General features: G+C 36.9%; 1 protein-coding gene across 2 annotated transcripts in view; it reads left to right on the forward strand.

The window, feature by feature from the left end:
• Positions 1–6,930: 6,930 nt before the first annotated feature.
• Positions 6,931–21,438, forward strand: part of LOC134848472 (splicing factor 1-like) — a 182,939-nt gene continuing 168,431 nt past the window's right edge. Inside the window, exon 1 of one of the 2 annotated variants that reach the window (XM_063865939.1) lies at positions 6,931–6,942. The gene's annotated coding sequence lies outside the window, so the exon portion shown is untranslated. The remainder of the gene's footprint in view (positions 6,943–21,438) is intronic. The other variant, XM_063865938.1, reaches the window with a different exon arrangement.

The following is a 21,438-nucleotide window of genomic DNA, read 5'->3' on the forward strand; positions in this document are numbered from 1 at the left end:
ATTCAAGGCTCACATTTCCACCCTTGTAACCAGCCCTAATAATAAAAAAGTCGAAGTTGATAGTGGTGTCTGCATCTCGTTCAGGGTCATCAAACCGTACCGTGTCAATCAGAGATATAGGAGTATCTCTGGTGCCATTGGTGAACACAATCTTAACAATGATAGTCACCATGCATCCTTGGGTCTCTGACGAAACAGGGAAGAGTTTGGCGGTTTGAGTTTTGCCTGAAACCAAGTTGTGCAACTGAACTTGTTTTTATCGAGCAGTGGAGTTTTTTATGAATTTTCCTGACAGGTACAGATGCATTCTAATAGCCTCTCTTGTTTCTTTAGTAATAAATCATTATGCTATAAGTCTCAGCTGTGATAATAAAATTATTGCCCAAAGCTATAGATGGAACAATAGCTAGAAAAGATTATTATTTTTAAAATTATGGATAGTTAAATTTAAATATTGTAAAAATTGAAGGAACAAGTAGTTTTGACCCATCCCTTTTAGAACTTAAGACAGTTTTATATTTGAAGAACACTATTTGCCTGTAGTCGACGTCTAGATTGCGATTTGATTTGTTCATCTTTTGTCTCTCAGAGCATTGAGTCTTCAATTCCTCTAGATCCGTGTTGCTGTTTTCCTTTTTTCCCGGATTTTATTAAAGTTCTCAGATCAAAACTCAATAAATTTATAAAATTAACCAGAAACATAAAAGAAATAATTGAAATTATTTAGGAAAATGTCAGGTTATTGTGATAATTGAATGCCCAATGAAAGGCTTAATTCCAAGCTGAACGTGCAGTGTTCAGAAACGTCATGTTGGTTGGCTATATTTTAGGTATTTTTAGCCTTTTCATTACACAAATACCATGCTTACACATGAAAGCTCGCTAGTTGTTTTTCAACGGATTCACGGCAGTCTTTTAAATTAGCTCTGACGCTTAGCCCATAGTGTATCAGTGTGCAATTTTGTACCTCTTCATTCACATTTTTAGCAGCAGCTCGTGCGAATATCAATGGGCCACATAGCACATGAACTCCCATTGAGTTACGTTGATCAAACATTCAAGGCTCACTTTTTACCTAGTTTTTACCAGCCCTAATAACAAGTAGGGCGGAGTTGATAGTGGCGTCTGCATCTCGTTCTGGTGGGTCATCAAACCCTATTGAGTCAATCAGAGATATAGAAGTCTCCCTGTTGCCTACTTGCATACTTGGGTCTCTACCGAATCATGGAAGAGTTTGGAGTTGTGGGCTTTGTCTGAAACCACGGTGTGCGACTGAACACGTTTACATCAGGCAACGGAAATTTTCGAAGTTAACTGACAGCGACAAGTGCTCTCCTGTAGACTCTCTTGTCTCCTCACTAATGAATCTTAATGCTATAAGTCTCACCTCACCGTAGATCGTCAAATTTCTTGAAGAAAGCTAAGTTAAAACAATAGTTAAAGTAGAACAATCTTTTACTTACTGGATAGTTAGTTTTGAAGGTTATAAGAAATGAATGAACAACAGTTTTAAACCCCAGAAGGTATGGCGTCAATACCCTGTTTTTACATTTAAATTAACACTTCATTTACCTGTAGTTCGCCTGTGGTTTCTCATCGGTTTGTCCAGGTTTTGTCTCTCTGGGTGTTGGGCGTTCAGTTCGTCTAGATCCGTATTGCAGGTTTTCTCGCATTTTATTAAAATTCTATCTCAACACAATAAATTCATAAGAATAACTAGAAACAAAAAGTATCTAAAATTAGTGAAGAAGATGTTAGGTAATAATGATAATCCAGCGCACTATGAAAGGCTCAATAATAAGCTCAAGGTGCATTTCAAAAAGAAATTAAGTGAATACGTTTGATTGCCAAACACCATTTTCTGCTTATTGGGCTTTATTGTAGATAATATTTTGGCCTTTGTAGGAGCTGTGGGTACTTCTTCATTTCACGCAAAACTGGTTTGCTGCGCCGATTACTTTCGTCAGAGCATAAGCTTCGTTGTGATTGATGCAAGTTGACAATAAGAGTTGTTCCATAACTCTCTAGTTTGTTATCAACGGATTCACGGGAGTATTTCATATTATCTCTGATACCTAGCCTTTGCTTTATCACTCTGAAATTCTGTTTTTCTTCGAGCATTAAATTAGCTGCAGCTCTAGCGAATGTCAACTGGCCACATAGCATAGGAACTCCCATTGAGTTACCTTCATCAAACAATCAAGGAACATATTTGGAAACATTTTTTACCATCCCTAAAAACAAGTAGGTCCGAGTTGATAGTGGCGTCTGGGGAATCATCAAACCCTATTGTTTCAATCAGAGATATAGGAGTCTCACTGCTGCCATTGAAGAACTTATTTCCCAAGGTGGTAGTTCCCATGCATCCTTGGGCCTCTGCGAAAACGGGGAAGAGTTTGCCATTGTTGGCATTGTCTGAAACATCGTTGTGCAGCTGAACTTCTTTAAATCAGGCTACGGAGTTTTTTTAGAACTTTTTTGACGATGCAAAAAACCATAAGGTATTTTTTACTTGTGTACAAATTTTCTAGTGTTTTTTTCAATATGTGTGGAAATATTAACCAAGTTTTTCAACATATGTGCAAATTTTGGGCGCTAATTAGGTTGTATTCTAATTGTTTTTCAACGTTTTCCCCTGAACTTCTCATCTATTCTCATAATCAAAAAGAAATTGAAGGAATTAACTAATTACAAAAAACGAAATAAACATCAAACATCAATTGTTTACAAAAATGTTCAATAAAAGAGCTATCAAGCAGCAGAAAGTTCTGGAGGTTTTCAATAGAACGCAGAGCTGAACGAGGTTGTTGTGGAGCTGGAGACGTCATTGTTTCTGAGAAGCCCTCATCTTCATCTAATGTGATGGTGTTTTTTGGCTGATCCTGCTTCCTCCCAAGGAAAGAGGATGTCTTCGACTGATTGAGCCACATATCTAGAGTCAAGAGTGTCGATTTAGTTCATTCCCACATGCTCAGCCACTTCCTCCATTTGCATTTCTCCAAAATGGTTCTCCTTCATGGATACTTGCGTTATATGATGTTCGTTGCATTGGGATGTCCATTCGTGCCAGAAAAACTCCAGAGACTGTTTCATGCACTTGTAATTGTACTAGATCAAGCGAAAATTCTACCGAGAACATAAGGTTGCTGTGTTGCACTAAGATTATTTTGAGCAATAAATTGAGTAAACAGTACTGAGTAAAAAGATAGATTGATGTACAGTTGAGAGAGGAGGTAGTTGACGGTAGTTAAGTTCAAATTAAAGTATTTAGAGCTGAGAGAGGAGGTATTTGACGGTAGTTCAGTTGAAATTAAAGTATTTAGAGCTGAGAGAGGTTGTATTTGACGGTAGATAATTTGAAATTAAAATGACTTTTAGTTAAGAGTGAGGGATACCTTCAACTTCAATTCTGATTGGTTAAACCCACAGATTCGAGTTGAACGAGCTGTGGCTACATCTTCCTCATTTCACGCCCTCATGTCACGCAAAACTATTTTCCTGCGCTATTTAGTTTTGAAAAAGCAATAATTTTGTTGCAATTGATGCAAGCTGTTTATAAGAGTTGCTCCAAAAACAATCTTATTATTTTTGAACTCATTCAACACAAATTGCGATTTGATTTGTTCATCTTTTGTCTCTCAGAGCATTGAGTCTTCAATTCCTCTAGATCCGTGTTGCTGTTTTCCTTTTTTCCGGATTTTATTAAAGTTCTCAGATCAAAACTCAATAAATTTACAAAGTTAACCAGAAACATAAAAGAAATAATTGAAATGATTTAGGAAAATGTCAGGTTATTGTGATAATTGAATGCCCAATGAAAGACTCAATTGCAAGCTCAAGGTGCAGTGTTCACAAACTTCATGTTGGTTGGGCTATATTTTAATAATTTTTAGCCTTTGAACGAGCTATTCGTACTTCTTTCTCATTTCACGCAAAATCGATTTGCTGCGCCAATTACTTTCAACAAAGCCTAGGCTCCGTTGCGATTGATGCGAGCTGAAAGTTTGAGTTGCTCCAAAAACGACCTCATCAATCGCAAATCATGTAATTTTCTTCTCACAATTACCATGCTTACTCATGAAAGCTCGCTAGTTGTTTTTCAACGGATTCACGACAGTCTTTTAGATTAGCTCTGACGCTTAGCCCATAGTGTATCAGTTTGAAGTTTTCTACCTCTTCATCTTCATATTTAGCAGCAGCTCGTGCGAATATCAATGGGCCACATAGCACATGAACTCCCATTGAGTTACGTTGATCAAACATTCAAGGCTCACTTTTTTTACCTAGTTTTTACCATCCCTAATAACAAGTAGGGCCGAGTTGATAGTGGTGTCTGAATCTCGTTCTGGTGGGTCATCAAACCCTATTGAGTCGATCAGAGATATAGAAGTCTCCCTGTTGCCTACTTGCACACTTGGGTCTCTACCGAATCATGGAAGAGTTTGGAGTTGTGGGCTTTGTCTGAAACATCGTTGTGCAGCTGAACTTCTTTACATCAGGCTACGGAGTTTTTTTAAACTTTTTGACGATGCAAAAAACCATAAGGTCTTTTTTACTTGTGTACAAATTTTCTAGTGTTTTTTTCAATATGTGTGCAAATATTAACCAAGTTTTTCAACATATGTGCAAATTTTGGGCGCTAATTAGGTTGTATTCTAATTGTTTTTCAATGTTTTACCCTGAACTTCTCATATATTCTCATAATTAAAAAGAAACTGAGGGAATTAACTAATTACAAAAAACGAAATAAACATCAAACATCAATTGTTTACAAAAATGTTCAATAAAAGAGCTATCAAGCAGCAGAAAGTTCTGGAAGTTTTCAATAGAACGCAGAGCTGAACGAAGTTGTTGTGGAGCTGGAGACGTCATTGTTTCTGAGAAGCCCTCATCTTCATCTAATGTGATGGTGTATTTTGGCTGATCCTGCTTCCTCCCAAGGAAAGAGGATGTCTTCGACTGATTGAGCCACATATCTAGAGTCAAGAGTGTCGATTTAGTTCATTCCCACATGCTCAGCCACTTCCTCCATTTGCATTTCTCCAAAATGGTTCTCCTTCATGGATACTTGCGTTATATGATGTTCGTTGCATTGGGATGTCCATTCGTGTCAGAAAAACTCCAGAGACTGTTTCATGCTCTTGTAATTGTACTAGATCAAGCGAAAATTCTACCGAGAACATAAGGTTGCTGTGTTGCACTAAGATTATTTTGAGCAATAAATTGAGTAAACAGTACTGAGTAAAAAGATAGATTGATGTACAGTTGAGAGAGGAGGTAGTTGACGGTAGTTAAGTTCAAATTAAAGTATTTAGAGCTGAGAGAGGAGGTATTTGACGGTAGTTCAGTTGAAATTAAAGTATTTAGAGCTGAGAGAGGATGTATTTGACGGTAGATAATTTGAAATTAAAATGACTTATAGTTAAGAGTGAGGGGTACCTTCAACTTCAATTCTGATTGGTTAAACCCACAGATTCGAGTTGAACGAGCTGTGGCTACATCTTCCTCATTTCACGCCCTCCTGTCACGCAAAACTATTTTCCTGCGCTATTTAGTTTTGAAAAAGCATTAATTTTGTTGCGATTGATGCAAGCTGACTATAAGAGTTGCTCCAAAAACAATCTCATTACTTTTGAACTCATTCAACACAAATTGCGATTTGATTTGTTCATCTTTTGTCTCTCAGAGCATTGAGTCTTCAATTCCTCTAGATCCGTGTTGCTGTTTTCCTTTTTTCCGGATTTTATTAAAGTTCTCAGATCAAATTTCAATAAATTTACAAAGTTAACCAGAAACATAAAAGAAATAATTGAAATTATTTAGGAAAATGTCAGGTTATTGTGATAATTGAATGCCCAATGAAAGACTCAATTCCAAGCTCAAGGTGCAGTGTTCACAAACTTCATGTTGGTTGGGCTATATTTTAATAATTTTTAGCCTTTGAACGAGCTATTTGTACTTCTTTCTCATTTCACGCAAAATCGATTTGCTGCGCCAATTACTTTCAACAAAGCCTAGGCTCCGTTGCGATTGATGCGAGCTGAAAGTTGGAGTTGCTCCAAAAACGACCTCATCAATCGCAAATCATGTAATTTTCATCTCACAGTTACCATGCTTACTCATGAAAGCTCGCTAGTTGTTTTTCAACGGATTCACGACAGTCTTTAGATAAGCTCTGACGCTTAGCCCATAGTGTATCAGTTTGAAGTTTTCTACCTCTTCATCTTCATATTTAGCAGCAGCTCGTGCGAATATCAATGGGCCACATAGCACATGAACTCCCATTGAGTTACGTTGATCAAACATTCAAGGCTCACTTTTTTACCTTCTTTTTACCATCCCTAATAACAAGTAGGGCCGAGTTGATAGTGGCGTCTGCATCTCGTTCTGGTGGGTCATCAAACTCTATTGAGTCGATCAGAGATATAGAAGTCTCCCTGTTGCCTACTTGCACACTTGGGTCTCTACCGAATCATGGAAGAGTTTGGAGATGTGGGCTTTGTCTGAAACCACGGTGTGCAACTGAACACGTTTACATCATGCAACGGAGTTTTTCGAAGTTAACTGACAGCGACAAGTTCTCTCGTGTAGACTCTCTTGTGTCCTCAGTAATGAATCTCAATGCTATAAGTCTCGTCGTAGATCGTCAAATTTCTTGACAAAAGCTAAGTTGAAACAATACATAAAGAAGAACAATCTTTCACTTACTGGATAGTTAATTTTGAAGGTTATAAGAAATGTATGAACAACAGTTTTAAACCCCAGAAGGTATGGCGTCAATACCCATTTTTTACCTTTAAATTAACACTTCATTTGCCTGTGGTTTCTCATCGGTTTGTCCTGGTTGCGTCTCTCTGGGTATTGGGTGTTCAGTTCGTCAAGATCCGTATTGCGGGTTTTTTTTCTCGCATTTTATAAAAATTCTATCTCAACTTATTAAATTCATAAGAATAACTAGAAACAAAAAGTATCTAAAATTTGTGAAGAATTTATTAGGTAATAATGAGAATTCTGCGCACTATGAAAGGCTCAATAATAAGCTCAAGGTGCAATTCAAAAAGAAATTAAGTGAATATGTTTGCTTGCCAAACACCATTTTCTGCTTATTGAGCTTTATTGTAGATAATATTTGGGCCTTTGTAGAAGCTGTGGGTTCTTCTTCCTCATTTCACGCAAAACTGGTTTGCTGCGCCGATTAATTCCGTTAGAGCATAAGCTTCGTTGTGATTGATGCAAGTTGACAATAAGAGTTGTTCCATAACTCTCTAGTTCTTTATCAACGGATTCAAAGGAGTATTTCATATTATCTCTGATACCTGGCCTTTGTTTTATCACTCTGAAATTCTGTTCTTCTTCGAGCATTGAATTAGCAGCAGCTCTAGCAAATGTCAACTGGCCAGATAGCATAGGAACTCCCATTTAGTTACCTTCATCAAACAATCAAGGAACACACTTGTAAACAATATTTACCATCTCTAAAAACAAGTAGATCCGAGTTGATAGTGGCGTCTGGGGAATCATCAAACCCTATTGTTTCAATCAGAGATATAGGAGTCTCACTGCTGCCATTGAAGAACTTATTTCCCAAGGTGGTAGTCCCCATGCATCCTTGGGCCTCTGCGAAAACGGGGAAGAGTTTGCCATTGTTGGCATTGTCTGAAACATCGTTGTGCAGCTGAACTTCTTTTCACCAGGCTACGGAGTTTTTTTTTAAAACTTTTTGACGATGCAAAAAAACCATAAGGTCTTTTTTACTTGTGTACAAATTTTCTAGTGTTTTTTTCAATATGTGTGCAAATATTAACCAAGTTTTTCAACATGTGTGCAAATTTTGGGCGCTAATTAGGCTGTATTCTAATTGTTTTTCAATGTTTTACCTTGAACTTCTCATCTATTCTCATAATTAAAAAGAAACTGAAGGAATTAACTATTACAAAAAAAAACGAAATAAACATCAAACATCAATTGTTTACAAAAATGTTCAATAAAAGAGCTATCAAGCAGCAGAAAGTTCTGGAGGTTTTCAATAGAACGCAGAGCTGAACGAGGTTGTTGTGGAGCTGGAGACGTCATTGTTTCTGAGAAGCCCTCATCTTCATCTAATGTGATGGTGTTTTTTGGCTGATCCTGCTTCCTCCCAAGGAAAGAGGAAGTCTTCGACTGATTGAGCCACATATCTAGAATCAAGAGGGTCGGGTTAGTTCATTCCCACATGCTCAGCCTATTTCTCCATCATTTGCATTTCTCCAAAATGGTTCTCCTTCATGGATACTTGCGTTATATGATGTTCGTTGGATTGGGATGTCCATTCGTGCCAGAAAAACTCCAGAGACTGTTTCATGCACTTGTAATTGTACTAGATCAAGCAAAAATTCTACCGAGAACATGAGGTTGCTGTGTTGCACTAAGATTATTTTGAGCAATAAATTGAGTAAACGGTACTGAGTAAAAAGATAGATTGACGTACAGTTGAGAGAGGAGGTAGTTGACGGTAGTTAAGTTGGAATTAAAGTATTTAGAGCTGAGAGAGGAGGTATTTGACGGTAGTTAAGTTGGAATTAAAGTATTTAGAGCTGAGAGAGGAGGTATTTGGCGGTAGTTCAGTTAAAATTGAAGTATTTAGAGCTGAGAGAGGAGGTATTTGACGGTAGATAAGTTGAAATTAAAATGATTTTTAGTTAAGAGTGAGGGGTACCTTCAACTTCAATTCTGATTGGCTAAACCCACAGATTCGAGTTGAAGGTAAATTTTAAAACTGAAGAATTTATAAAAATAACAAGAAACAATAAGTATAATTATAACATTTTTAAGGAGAATGTTAGTTAATTGTGATAATTGAACGCACAATGAAATGTTCTTTTCCAAGCTCAAGGTGCAATTCACAAAAAAATTCAGTGAATGAATTTGATTGTAAAGCACCGTTTCTTGTTAGTTGGGCTATATTTTAGATATTATTTTTTCGCATTTGAACGAGCTGTGCCAAATTTCACGCCTTCCTAATTTTACGCCCTCCTAATTTCGCAATCCTAATTTCACGCCCTCCTGTGTCGCAAAACTATTTTCCTGCGCTATTTAGTTTCGAAAAAGAATTAATTTTGTTGCGATTATTGCAAGCTGACTTGCTGAGTTGCAAGCTGAGTTGCTCCAAAAACAATCCTATTATTTTTGAACTCATTTAACACAATTATCAAGTTGAAACGAAAACTTTTTATTTTTTTCACGGACTCACGACAATATTTTAGATTATCTCTTACGCTTAGCCTTTGGTGAATCAGTTGAAATTCTGTTCCTCTTCAACCATCAAATAAGCAGCAGCTCGTTCGAATATCAATGGCCCATCAGCTCAGTAACTTACATTGAGTATTTCTATCAAATATACAAGGCTTACGTTTTTACACCCGAGAAATCATCCCTAATATCAAATAGGTCAATTGATTGTGGCGTCTGCATATCGTTCCGGGTCATCGAACCCTACCGTGTCGATCAGAGATATAGAAGTGTCCCTATTTCCGTTGAAGAACACATTCCCAAAAGTGGAAGTCCCTGTGCATCCTTGGGTTTTTGCCGCAACAGGGAAGATTTTGGCGTTGCGGATTTTTTTTTGATACCAGGTGGCGCAACTGAACTCATTGGAATCAGGCATTGAAGTTACTTCTCGAAATTTACTGAGAGGGACAAGTGCTTTCCTACTTGTCTCTTTAATAATCAATCCAAATGCTATAAGTCTGAGCTTAGATAGGCAAACTTCCTGATAAAAACTAGCGTTAAACCAATAGTAAGAGAAAATTAGAAATTGAAATAACGGATAGTTAAATATGAATTTTGCAAAATTGAATAAGTATTAATCCCACAAGGGATGGGATCATTACCTAGTTTTTCCTTTAAACTAATTTGTTATTTGACGGTAGTCCGCGTGTAAGTTATTAAATGATTTGTCCACCTACTGTTTTTCAGAGTGTTGAGTCTTCAGATCGTCAATATCCATGTTGCTGCTTTATTTTTTCCGGAAATTTTAAAACTGACGAATTTATAAGAATAACAAGAAACAAAAAAAAGTAAATAAAACTTTTAAAGAAATTTTCAGGTAATTGTGATAATTAAACGCACAATGAAATGCTCTATTCCAAGCTCAAGGTGAAATTTACAAAAAAGAAATCAGTGAATTAGTTTGACTGTAAAGCACCATTTCTTGTTAGTTGGCATATATTTTAGATATTATTTTTGCTTTTGAACGAGCTGTGGGTGCATCTTCCTCATTTCACGCCCTCCTGTGTCGCAAAACTAATTTGCTGCCCCATTAGGTTTCAAAAAAGCATAAACTTTGTTGCGATTGATGCAATCTGACCATTGGAGTTGCTCCAAAAACAACTTTATTTTTTTGAACTCGCGGGTGGTTTTTTTAACACCATTTTTAAGTTGAAATGAAAACTCTTTAGTTTTTTTCGGGACCCACGACAATCTTTGAGATTATTTCTTACACTAATCCTTTTAGTGGATCAGGTTGAAATTCGGTTCCTCTTCAACCATCGAACCAGTAGCAGCTTGTTCGAATATCAATGGCCACTCAGCTCAGGATCTTCCATTGAGTTATTTTAATCATTTTTTCAAGGCTTACGTTTTTACACCCGAGAAATTATCCCTAATATCAAATAGGTCAATTGATTGTGGCGTCTGCATCTCGTTCCGGGTCATCAAACCCTACCGTGTCAATCAGAGATTTAGAAGTCTACCTGTTTCCGTGGAAAAACACATTCCCGAAAGTGGAAGTCCTCATGCATCCTTGGATTTATGGCGAAACATGGAAGATTTTGGCATTGCGGGTTTTGTCTGATAGCAGGTTGTGCAACTGAACTCATTGACATGAGGCACTGAAGTTTTTTTTTGAAATTTACTGAGAGGGACAAGTGCTTTCGTACTTGACTCTTTAATAATTAATCCTAATGCTATAAGTCTCATCTTAGATAGTCAAACTTCCTGATAAAAACCAGAGTTGAAACAATAGTTAGAGAAAATTTAAAATTTAATTAACGGATAGATAAATATGAACATTGCAAAAATTCAATGAGTCCAAAATTCCAATAGGGATTTGGTCTTTAACCTAGTTTTTTTTAAAAACTAACAGGTTATTTGACGGTAGTCCGCGTCTAAGTGGTTAATTGATTTGTCCTCCTATTGTTTCTGTGTATTGAGTCTGCAGATCGTCAATATACCTGTTGCTGCTTTATTTTCCGGAATTTTTTAAACTGAAGAATGTATAAAAATAACAAGAAACAAAAAAAAGAAATATATAAAACTTTTCAGGAAAATGTTAAGTAATTGTGATAATTGAACGGACAATGAAATGCTCTTTTCCAAGCCCAAGATGCATTTCACAAAAAACTTTCAGTAGATGAGTTTGATTGTAAAGCACCATTTCTTGTTAGTTGGGCTATATTTTAGATATTATTTTCGCGTTTGAACGAGCAGTGGGTACAGTTTCATCATTTCACGTCCTCCTGTGGCGCAAAATTAATTTGCTGCGCCATTTAGTTTCGAAAAGGATAATTTTTGTTGCGATTGAATCATGCTGACTAATAGACTTGCTCCAAAAACAAACTTATTATTTTTGAACTCGGGTGATTTTTTAACACCATTATCAAGTTGAAATGAGAACTGTTTTTTTAACGGATTCACGGCAATCTTATAGATTATCTCCTACGCTTAACCTTTGGTGGATCAGTTTGAAATTCTGTTCCTCTTCAACCATCAAATTAGCAGCAGGTTGTTCGAATATCAATAGCCACTCAGCTCAGGAACTTGCATTGAGTAATTTTGATCAAATATTCAAGGCTTACGTTTTTACACCCGAGAAATCAACCCTAATATCAAATAGTTCAATTGATTTTGGCGTCTCCATCTCGTTCCGGGTCATCAAACCCTACCGTGTCGATCAGAGATATAGAATTCTCCCTGTTTCCGTTGAAAAACACGTTCCCAAAAGTGGTAGTCCCTGTGCATCCTTGAGTCTTTGCCAAAACAGGCAAGTTTTTGGCGTTGCGGACTTTGTCTGATACCAGATTGCGCAACTGAACTCATTGGCATCAGGCACCGAATTTTTTTTTCGAAATTTACTGAGAGGGACAAGTGCTGTCGTACTTGTCTCTTTAATAATTAGTCCTTATACTATAAGTCTGAGCTTAGATAGGCAAACTTCCTGATAAAAACTAGAGTTAAAACAAAAGTTAGAGAAAATTAAAAATATGAATAACGGATAGTTAAATATGAATATTGCAAAAATTTAATGAGTCGTAAGTTCCAATAAGGCTGGGGTCACAAGGCTCAAAATAACGGATTCACGGCAATCTTATAGATTATCTCCTACGCTTAACCTTTGGTGGATCAGTTTGAAATTCTGTTCCTCTTCAACCATCAAATTAGCAGCAGGTCGTTCGAATATCAATGGCCACTCAGCTCAGGATTTTGCATTGAGTAATTTTGATCAAATATACAAGGCTTACGTTTTTACACCCGAGAAATCATCCCTAATATCAAATTGTTAAATTGATTGTGGCGTCTGCATCTCGTTCCGGGTCATCGAAGCCTACCGTGTCAATCAGAGATATTGAAGTCTCTCTGTTGCCGTTGAAAAAAAAACCATTCCCAAATGTGGTAGTCCCGTGCATCCTTGCGTCTCTGCCGAAACAGGGAAGATTTTGGCGTTGCGGGCTTTGTCTGATACCAGGTTGCGCAACTGAACTCATTGGCATCAGGCACCGAAGTAACTTCTCGAAATTTACTGAGAGGGACAAGTGCTTTCCTACTTGTCTCTTTAATAATCAATGCTAATGCTATAAGTCTGAGCTTAGATAGGCAAACATCCTGATAAAAACTAGCGTTATACCAATAGTTAGAGATAATTGAAAATTGAAATAACGGATAGTTAAATTTGAATATTGCAAAATCGAATAAGTATTAATCCCAATAGGGATGGGATCATTACCTAGTTTTTCTTTTAAACTAACTTGTTATTTGACGGTAGTCCGCTGTAAGTTGTTGAATGATTTGTCCTCCTATTGTTTCTGAGTATTGAGTCTGCAGATCGTCAATATACCTGTTGCTGCTTTATTTTCCGGAATTTTTTAAACTGAAGAATGTATAAAAATAACAAGAAACAAAAAAAAAGAAATATATAAAATTTTTCAGGAAAATGTTAAGTAATTGTGATAATTGAACGGACAATGAAATGCTCTTTTCCAAGCCCAAAATGCATTTCACAAAAAACTTTCAGTAGATGAGTTTGATTGTAAAGCACCATTTCTTGTTAGTTGGGCTATATTTTAGATATTATTTTCGCGTTTGAACGAGCAGTGGGTACAGTTTCATCATTTCACGTCCTCCTGTGGCGCAAAACTAATTTGCTGCGCCATTTAGTTTCGAAAAGGATAATTTTTGTTGCGATTGAATCATGCTGACTAATAGACTTGCTCCAAAAACAAACTTATTATTTTTGAACTCGGGTGATTTTTTAACACCATTATCAAGTTGAAATGAGATCTGTTTTTTTTAACGGATTCACGGCAATCTTATAGATTATCTCCTACGCTTAACCTTTGGTGGATCAGTTTGAAATTCTGTTCCTCTTCAACCATCAAATTAGCAGCAGGTCGTTCGAATATCAATGGCCACTCAGCTCAGGAACTTGCATTGAGTAATTTTGATCAAATATTCAAGGCTTACGTTTTTACACCCGAGAAATCAACCCTAATATCAAATAGTTCAATTGATTGTGGCGTCTCCATCTAGTTCCGGGTCATCAAACCCTACCGTGTCGATCAGAGATATAGAATTCTCCCTGTTTCCGTTGAAAAACACGTTCCCAAAAGTGGTAGTCCCCGTGCATGCTTGAGTCTTTGCCGAAACAGACAAGATTTTGGCGTTGCGGACTTTGTCTGATACCCGATTGCGCAACTGAACTCATTGGCATCAGGCACCGAATTTTTTTTTCGAAATTTACTGAGAGGGACAAGTGCTGTCGTACTTGTCTCTTTAATAATTAGTCCTTATACTATAAGTCTGAGCTTAGATAGGCAAACTTCCTGATAAAAACTAGAGTTAAAACAAAAGTTAGAGAAAATTAAAAATTTGAATAACGGATAGTTAAATATGAATATTGCAAAAATTTAATGAGTCGTAAGTTCCAATAAGGCTGGGGTCACAAGGCTCAAAATAACGGATTCACGGCAATCTTATAGATTATCTCCTACGCTTAACCTTTGGTGGATCAGTTTGAAATTCTGTTCCTCTTCAACCATCAAATTAGCAGCAGGTCGTTCGAATATCAATGGCCACTCAGCTCAGGAACTTGCATTGAGTAATTTTGATCAAATATTCAAGGCTTACGTTTTTACACCCGAGAAATCAACCCTAATATCAAATAGTTCAATTGATTGTGGCGTCTCCATCTAGTTCCGGGTCATCAAACCCTACCGTGTCGATCAGAGATATAGAATTCTCCCTGTTTCCGTTGAAAAACACGTTCCCAAAAGTGGTAGTCCCCGTGCATGCTTGAGTCTTTGCCGAAACAGACAAGATTTTGGCGTTGCGGACTTTGTCTGATACCCGATTGCGCAACTGAACTCATTGGCATCAGGCACCGAATTTTTTTTTCGAAATTTACTGAGAGGGACAAGTGCTGTCGTACTTGTCTCTTTAATAATTAGTCCTTATACTATAAGTCTGAGCTTAGATAGGCAAACTTCCTGATAAAAACTAGAGTTAAAACAAAAGTTAGAGAAAATTAAAAATTTGAATAACGGATAGTTAAATATGAATATTGCAAAAATTTAATGAGTCGTAAGTTCCAATAAGGCTGGGGTCACAAGGCTCAAAATAACGGATTCACGGCAATCTTATAGATTATCTCCTACGCTTAACCTTTGGTGGATCAGTTTGAAATTCTGTTCCTCTTCAACCATCAAATTAGCAGCAGGTCGTTCGAATATCAAGGGCCACTCAGCTCAGGAACTTGCATTGAGTAATTTTGATCAAATATACAAGGCTTACGTTTTTACACCCGAGAAATCATCCCTAATATCACATTGTTAAATTGATTGTGGCGTCTGCATCTCGTTCCGGGTCATCGAAGCCTACCGTGTCAATCAGAGATATTGAAGTCTCTGTTGCCGTTGAAAAAAAAACATTCCCAAATGTGGTAGTCCCGTGCATCCTTGCGTCTCTGCCGAAACAGGGAAGATTTTGGCGTTGCGGGCTTTGTCTGATACCAGGTTGCGCAACTGAACTCAATGGCATCAGGCACCGAAGTTACTTCTCGAAATTTACTGAGAGGGACAAGTGCTTTCCTACTTGTCTCTTTAATAATCAATGCTAATGCTATAAGTCTGAGCTTAGATAGACAAACTTCCTGATAAAAACTAGCGTTATACCAATAGTTAGAGATAATTGAAAATTGAAATAACGGATAGTTAAATTTGAATATTGCAAAATTGAATAAGTATTAATCCCAATAGGGATGGGATCATTACCTAGTTTTTCTTTTAAACTAACTTGTTATTTGACGGTAGTCCGCGTGTAAGTTGTTGAGTGATTTGTCCTCCTATTGTTTCTGAGTATTGAGTCTGCAGATCGTCAATATACCTGTTGCTGCTTTATTTTCCGGACTTTTTTAAACTGAAGAATGTATAAAAATAACAAGAAACAAAAAAAAAGAAATATATAAAACTTTTCAGGAAAATGTTAAGTAATTGTGATAGATGAACGGACAATGAAATGCTCTTTTCCAAGCCCAAGATGCATTTCACAAAAAACTTTCAGTAGATGAGTTTGATTATAAAGCACCATTTCTTGTTAGTTGGGCTATATTTTAGATATTATTTTCGCATTTGAACGAGCAGTGGGTACAGTTTCATCATTTCACGTCCTCATGTGGCGCAAAACTAATTTGCTGCGCCATTTAGTTTCGAAAAGGATATTTTTTGTTGCGATTGAATCATGCTGACTAATAGACTTGCTCCAAAAACAAACTTATTATTTTTGAACTCGGGTGATTTTTTAACACCATTATCAAGTTGAAATGAGAACTGTTTTTTTTAACGGATTCACGGCAATCTTATAGATTATCTCCTACGCTTAACCTTTGGTGGATCAGTTTGAAATTCTGTTCCTCTTCAACCATCAAATTAGCAGCAGGTCGTTCGAATATCAATGGCCACTCAGCTCAGGAACTTGCATTGAGTAATTTTGATCAAATATACAAGGCTTACGTTTTTACACCCGAGAAATCAACCCTAATATCAAATAGTTCAATTGATTGTGGCGTCTCCATCTAGTTCCGGGTCATCAAACCCTACCGTGTCGATCAGAGATATAGAATTCTCCCTGTTTCCGTTGAAAAACACGTTCCCAAAAGTGGTAGTCCCCGTGCATGCTTGAGTCTTTGCCGAAACAGGCAAGATTTTGGCGTTGCGGACTTTGTCTGATACCCGATTGCGCAACTGAACTCATTGGCATCAGGCACCGAATTTTTTTTTCGAAATTTACTGAGAGGGACAAGTGCTGTCGTCCTTGTCTCTTTAATAATTAGTCCTTATACTATAAGTCTGAGCTTAGATAGGCAAACTTCCTGATAAAAACTAGAGTTAAAACAAAAGTTAGAGAAAATTAAAAATTTGAATAACGGATAGTTAAATATGAATATTGCAACAATTTAATGAGTCGTAAGTTCCAATAAGGCTGGGGTCACAAGGCTCAAAATAACGGATTCACGGCAATCTTATAGATTATCTCCTACGCTTAACCTTTGGTGGATCAGTTTGAAATTCTGTTCCTCTTCAACCATCAAATTAGCAGCAGGTCGTTCGAATATCAATGGCCACTCAGCTCAGGAACTTGCATTGAGTAATTTTGATCAAATATACAAGGCTTACGTTTTTACACCCGAGAAATCATCCCGAATATCACATTGTTAAATTGATTGTGGCGTCTGCATCTCGTTCCGGGTCATCGAAGCCTACCGTGTCAATCAGAGATATTGAAGTCTCTCTGTTGCCGTTGAAAAAAAAAACATTCCCAAATGTGGTAGTCCCGTGCATCCTTGCGTCTCTGCCGAAACAGGGAAGATTTTGGCGTTGCGGGCTTTGTCTGATACCAGGTTGCGCAACTGAACTCAATGGCATCAGGCACCGAAGTTACTTCTCGAAATTTACTGAGAGGGACAAGTGCTTTCCTACTTGTCTCTTTAATAATCAATGCTAATGCTATAAGTCTGAGCTTAGATAGACAAACTTCCTGATAAAAACTAGCGTTATACCAATAGTTAGAGATAATTGAAAATTGAAATAACGGATAGTTAAATTTGAATATTGCAAAATTGAATAAGTATTAATCCCAATAGGGATGGGATCATTACCTAGTTTTTCTTTTAAACTAACTTGTTATTTGACGGTAGTCTGCGTGTAAGTTGTTGAGTGATTTGTCCTCCTATTGTTTCTGAGTATTGAGTCTGCAGATCGTCAATATACCTGTTGCTGCTTTATTTTCCGGAATTTTTTAAACTGAAGAATGTATAAAAATAACAAGAAACAAAAAAAAGAAATATATAAAACTTTTCAGGAAAATGTTAAGTAATTGTGATAGATGAACGGACAATGAAATGCTCTTTTCCAAGCCCAAGATGCATTTCACAAAAAACTTTCAGTAGATGAGTTTGATTATAAAGCACCATTTCTTGTTAGTTGGGCTATATTTTAGATATTATTTTCGCATTTGAACGAGCAGTGGGTACAGTTTCATCATTTCACGTCCTCATGTGGCGCAAAACTAATTTGCTGCGCCATTTAGTTTCGAAAAGGATAATTTTTGTTGCGATTGAATCATGCTGACTAATAGACTTGCTCCAAAAACAAACTTATTATTTTTGAACTCGGGTGATTTTTTAACACCATTATCAAGTTGAAATGAGAACTGTTTTTTTAACGGATTCACGGCAATCTTATAGATTATCTCCTAGCTTAACCTTTGGTGGATCAGTTTGAAATTCTGTTCCTCTTCAACCATCAAATTAGCAGCAGGTCGTTCGAATATCAATGGCCACTCAGCTCAGGAACTTGCATTGAGTAATTTTGATCAAATATACAAGGCTTACGTTTTTACACCAGAGAAATCATCCCTAATATCAAATTGTTAAATTGATTGTGGCGTCTGCATCTCGTTCCGGGTCATCGAAGCCTACCGTGTCAATCAGAGATATTGAAGTCTCTCTGTTGCCGTTGAAAAAAAAAACATTCTCAAATGTGGTAGTCCCGTGCATCCTTGCGTCTCTGCCGAAACAGGGAAGATTTTGGCGTTGCGGGCTTTGTCTGATACCAGGTTGCGCAACTGAACTCATTGGCATCAGGCACCGAAGTTACTTCTCGAAATTTACTGAGAGGGACAAGTGCTTTCCTACTTGTCTCTTTAATAATCAATGCTAATGCTATAAGTCTGAGCTTAGATAGACAAACTTCCTGATAAAAACTAGCGTTATACCAATAGTTAGAGATAATTGAAAATTGAAATAACGGATAGTTAAATTTGAATATTGCAAAATTGAATAAGTATTAATCCCAATAGGGATGGGATCATTACCTAGTTTTTCTTTTAAACTAACTTGTTATTTGACGGTAGTCTGCGTGTAAGTTGTTGAGTGATTTGTCCTCCTATTGTTTCTGAGTATTGAGTCTGCAGATCGTCAATATACCTGTTGCTGCTTTATTTTCCGGAATTTTTTAAACTGAAGAATGTATAAAAATAACAAGAAACAAAAAAAAGAAATATATAAAACTTTTCAGGAAAATGTTAAGTAATTGTGATAGATGAACGGACAATGAAATGCTCTTTTCCAAGCCCAAGATGCATTTCACAAAAAACTTTCAGAAGATGAGTTTGATTATAAAGCACCATTTCTTGTTAGTTGGGCTATATTTTAGATATTATTTTCGCATTTGAACGAGCAGTGGGTACAGTTTCATCATTTCACGTCCTCATGTGGCGCAAAACTAATTTGCTGCGCCATTTAGTTTCGAAAAGGATAATTTTTGTTGCGATTGAATCATGCTGACTAATAGACTTGCTCCAAAAACAAACTTATTATTTTTGAACTCGGGTGATTTTTTAACACCATTATCAAGTTGAAATGAGAACTGTTTTTTTTAACGGATTCACGGCAATCTTATAGATTATCTCCTACGCTTAACCTTTGGTGGATCAGTTTGAAATTCTGTTCCTCTTCAACCATAAAATTAGCAGCAGGTCGTTCGAATATCAATGGCCACTCAGCTCAGGAACTTGCATTGAGTAATTTTGATCAAATATTCAAGGCTTACGTTTTTACACCCGAGAAATCAACCCTAATATCAAATAGTTCAATTGATTGTGGCGTCTCCATCTAGTTCCGGGTCATCAAACCCTACCGTGTCGATCAGAGATATAGAATTCTCCCTGTTTCCGTTGAAAAACACGTTCCCAAAAGTGGTAGTCCCCGTGCATGAGTCTTTGCCGAAACAGGCAAGATTTTGGCGTTGCGGACTTTGTCTGATACCCGATTGCGCAACTGAACTCATTGGCATCAGGCACCGAATTTTTTTTTCGAAATTTACTGAGAGGGACAAGTGCTGTCGTCCTTGTCTCTTTAATAATTAGTCCTTATACTATAAGTCTGAGCTTAGATAGGCAAACTTCCTGATAAAAACTAGAGTTAAAACAAAAGTTAGAGAAAATTAAAAATTTGAATAACGGATAGTTAAATATGAATATTGCAAAAATTTAATGAGTCGTAAGTTCCAATAAGGCTGGGGTCACAAGGCTCAAACTAACGGATTCACGGCAATCTTATAGATTATCTCCTACGCTTAACCTTTGGTGGATCAGTTTGAAATTCTGTTCCTCTTCAACCATCAAATTAGCAGCAGGTCGTTCGAATATCAATGGCCACTCAGCTCAGGAACTTGCATTGAGTAATTTTGATCAAATATACAAGGCTTACGTTTTTACACCCGAGAAATCATCCCTAATATCAAATTGTTAAATTGATTGTGGCGTCTGCATCTCGTTCCGGGTCATCGAAGCCTACCGTGTCAATCAGAGATATTGAAGTCTCTCTGTTGCTGTTGAAAAAAAAACATTCTCAAATGTGGTAGTCCCGTGCATCCTTGCGTCTCTGCCGAAACAGGGAAGATTTTGGCGTTGCGTCTTTGTCTGATACCAGGTTGCGCAACTGAACTCATTGGCATCAGGCACCGAAGTTACTTCTCGAAATTTACTGAGAGGGACAAGTGCTTTCCTACTTGTCTCTTTAATAATCAATGCTAATGCTATAAGTCTGAGCGTAGATAGGCAAACTTCCTGATAAAAACTAGCGTTATACCAATAGTTAGAGATAATTGAAAATTGAAATAACGGATAGTTAAATTTGAATATTGCAAAATTGAATAAGTATTAATCCCAATAGGGATGGGATCATTACCTAGTTTTTGTTTTAAACTAACTTGTTATTTGACGTTAGTCCGCGTGTAAGTTGTTGAATGATTTGTCCACCTACTGTTTCTCAGAGTGTTGAGTCTTCAGATCTTCAATATCCATGTTGCTGCCTTATTTTTTCCGGAATTTTTAAAACTGACGAATTTATAAAAATAACAAAAAAAAAGAAATAAATTTTTTAAAGAAATTGTTAGGTAATTGTGATAATTAAACGCACAATGAAATGCTCTATTCCAAGCTCAAGGTGAAATTTACACAAAAAAATCAGTGAATTAGTTTGACTGTAAAGCACCATTTCTTGTTAATTGGCATATATTTGAGATATTATTTTCGCTTTTGAACGAGCTGTGGGTGCATCTTCCTCATTTTACGCCGTCCTGTGTCGCAAAACTAATTTGCTGCGGCATTAGGTTTCAAAAAAGCATAAACGTTGTTGCGATTGATGCAATCTGACTATTGGAGTTGCTCCAAAAACAACTTTATTTTTTTGAACTCGCGGGTGGTTTTTTTAACACCATTATTAAGTTGAAATGAAAACTCTTTAGTTTTTTTCAGGGACCCACGACAATCTTTGAGATTATTTCTTACATTTATCCTTTTAGTGGACAGGTTGAAATTCGGTTCCTCTTCAACCATCGAATCAGCAGCAGCTTGTTCGAATATCAATGGCCACTCAGCTCAGGATCTTCCATTGAGTTATTTTAATCAAATTTTCAAGGCTTACGTTTTTACACCCGAGAAATCAACCCTAATATCAAATAGTTCAATTGATTGTTGCGTCTGCATCTCGTTCCGGGTCATCAAACCCTACCGTGTCAATCAGAGATTTAGAAGTTTACCTGTTTCCGTTGAAAAACACATTCCCAAAAGTGGAAGTCCCTGTGCATCCTTGGGTTTTTGCCGAAACAGGGAAGATTTTGGCATTGC

The sequence above is a fragment of the Symsagittifera roscoffensis genome, chromosome 6 (assembly GCF_963678635.1).
Source record: "Symsagittifera roscoffensis chromosome 6, txSymRosc1.1, whole genome shotgun sequence".
NCBI classification, from domain to species: domain Eukaryota; kingdom Metazoa; phylum Xenacoelomorpha; order Acoela; family Convolutidae; genus Symsagittifera; species Symsagittifera roscoffensis.